Source organism: Penaeus japonicus, unplaced genomic scaffold, assembly GCF_977035675.1.
Source record: "Penaeus japonicus unplaced genomic scaffold, GWHDUDI00000001_assembly GWHDUDI00000007, whole genome shotgun sequence".
Taxonomy (NCBI): Eukaryota; Metazoa; Arthropoda; class Malacostraca; order Decapoda; family Penaeidae; genus Penaeus; species Penaeus japonicus.
The window spans coordinates 33,510,880-33,513,379 of record NW_028234409.1 but is presented as its reverse complement, the minus strand read 5'-3'; positions in this window follow the sequence as shown (position 1 = coordinate 33,513,379).

Genomic DNA, 2,500 nt, shown 5'->3' with positions numbered 1-2,500 from the left:
AGGAGGAAGAGAGAGATCCAAGGTGGGTGAGGAAGAGAGGGAGAGAGGAAGAGGAGGAGAGAGATACAAGGTGGGTGATGAAGAGAGGGAGAGAGGGAGAGGAGGAGAGAGATCCAAGGTGGGTGATGAAGAGAGGGAGAGAGGGAGAGGAGGAGAGAGATCCAAGGTGGGTGAGGAAGAGAGGGAGGGAAGGAGAGGAGAGAGATCCAAGGTGGGTGAGGAAGAGAGGGAGAGAGGGAGAGGAGGAGAGAGATCCAAGGTGGGTGAGGAAGAGAGGGAGAGAGGGAGAGGAGGAGAAGAGAGATCCAAGGTGGGTGATGAAGAGAGGGAGAGAGGGAGAGGAGGAGAGAGATCCAAGGTGGGTGAGGAAGAGAGGGAGAGAGGGAGAGGAGGAGAGAGATCCAAGGTGGGTGAGGAAGAGAGGGAGAGAGGGAGAGGAGGAGGAGAGAGATCCAAGGTGGGTGAGGAAGAGAGGAAGAGAGGGAGAGGAGGAGAGAGATCCAAGGTGGGGGAGGAAGAGAGGGAGAGAGGGAGAGGAGGAGGAGAGAGATCCAAGGTGGGTGAGGAAGAGAGGAAGAGGAGGAGAGGAGGAGAGAGATCCAAGGTGGGTGAGGAAGAGAGGAAGAGAGGGAGAGAGGGAGAGGAGGAGAGAGATCCAAGGTGGGTGAGGAAGAGAGGGAGAGAGGGAGAGGAGGAGGAGAGAGATCCAAGGTGGGTGAGGAAGAGAGGGAGAGAGGGAGGGGAGGAGGAGAGAGATCCAAGGTGGGTGAGGAAGAGAGGGAGAGAGGGAGAGGAGGAGAAGAGAGATCCAAGGTGGGTGATGAAGAGAGGGAGAGAGGGAGAGGAGGAGAGAGATCCAAGGTGGGTGAGGAAGAGAGGGAGAGAGGGAGAGGAGGAGAAGAGAGATCCAAGGTGGGTGAGGAAGAGAGGGAGAGAGGGAGAGGAGGAGAGAGATCCAAGGTGGGTGAGGAAGAGAGGGAGAGAGGGAGAGGAGGAGAGGAGGAGAGAGATCCAAGGTGGGTGAGGAAGAGAGGGAGAGAGGGAGAGAGGGAGAGGAGGAGAGATATCTAAGGTGGGTGAGGAAGAGGGGGGGAGAGGGAGAGAGGGAGAGAGGGAGAGGAGGAGAGAGATCCAAGGTGGGTGAGGAAGAGAGGGAGAGAGGAAGAGAGGGAGAGGAGGAGGAGAGAGATCCAAGGTGGGTGAGGAAGAGAGGGAGAGAGGGAGAGGAGGAGAGAGATCCAAGGTGGGTGAGGAAGAGAGGGAGAGAGGGGGAGGAGGAGGGAGACCAAAGGTGGGAGGGGAAGAGAGGGAGAGGAGGAGAGGAGGAGAGAGATCCAAGGTGGGTGAGGAAGAGAGGAAGAGAGGGAGAGGAGGAGAGAGATCCAAGGTGGGTGAGGAAGAGAGGGAGAGAGGGAGAGGAGGAGGAGAGAGATCCAAGGTGGGTGAGGAAGAGAGGGAGAGAGGGAGAGGAGGAGAGGAGGAGAGAGATCCAAGGTGGGTGAGGAAGAGAGGAAGAGAGGGAGAGAGGGAGAGGAGGAGAGAGATCCAAGGTGGGTGAGGAAGAGAGGGAGAGAGGGAGAGGAGGAGAGGAGGAGAGAGATCCAAGGTGGGTGAGGAAGAGAGGGAGAGAGGGAGAGGAGGAGAGAGATCCAAGGTGGGTGAGGAAGAGAGGGAGAGAGGGAGAGAGGGAGAGGAGGAGAGAGATCTAAGGTGGGTGAGGAAGAGAGGGAGAGAGGGAGAGGAGGAGAGAGATCCAAGGTGGGTGAGGAAGAGAGGGAGAGAGGGAGAGGAGGAGAGAGATCCAAGGTGGGTGAGGAAGAGAGGGAGAGAGGGAGAGGAGGAGAGAGATCCAAGGTGGGTGAGGAAGAGAGGGAGAGAGGGAGAGGAGGAGAGAGATCTAAGGTGGGTGAGGAAGAGAGGGAGAGAGGGAGAGAGGGAGAGGAGGAGAGAGATCCAAGGTGGGTGAGGAAGAGAGGGAGAGAGGGAGAGAGGGAGAGGAGGAGAGAGATCCAAGGTGGGTGAGGAAGAGAGGGAGAGGAGGAGGAGAGAGATCCAAGGTGGGTGAGGAAGAGAGGGAGAGAGGGAGAGGAGGAGAGAGATCCAAGGTGGGTGAGGAAGAGAGGAAGAGAGGGAGAGAGGGAGAGGGGAGGGAGGAAGAAGAGGAGATCCAAGGTGGGTGAGGAAGAGAGGGAGAGAGAGAGGGAGAGGAGGAGAGAGATCCAAGGTGGGTGAGGAAGAGAGGGAGAGAGGGAGGGAGGGGGAGGAGAGGAGGGAGAGAAGGGGGGTGAGGAAGGGAGGGGAGGGGGGAGGGGAGGAGGAGAGAGATCCAAGGTGGGTGAGGAGAGAAAGAGGGGAAGAGGGAGAGGAGGAGAGAGATCAAGGTGGGAGGAGTGAGAGAGAGAGAGAGGAGAGATCCAAGGGGTGAGAAGGGAGAGGAGAGAAGAGAGATCCAAGGTGGTGAGGAGATCCAAGGTGGGTGAGGAGAGAGGGAGAGAGGAGA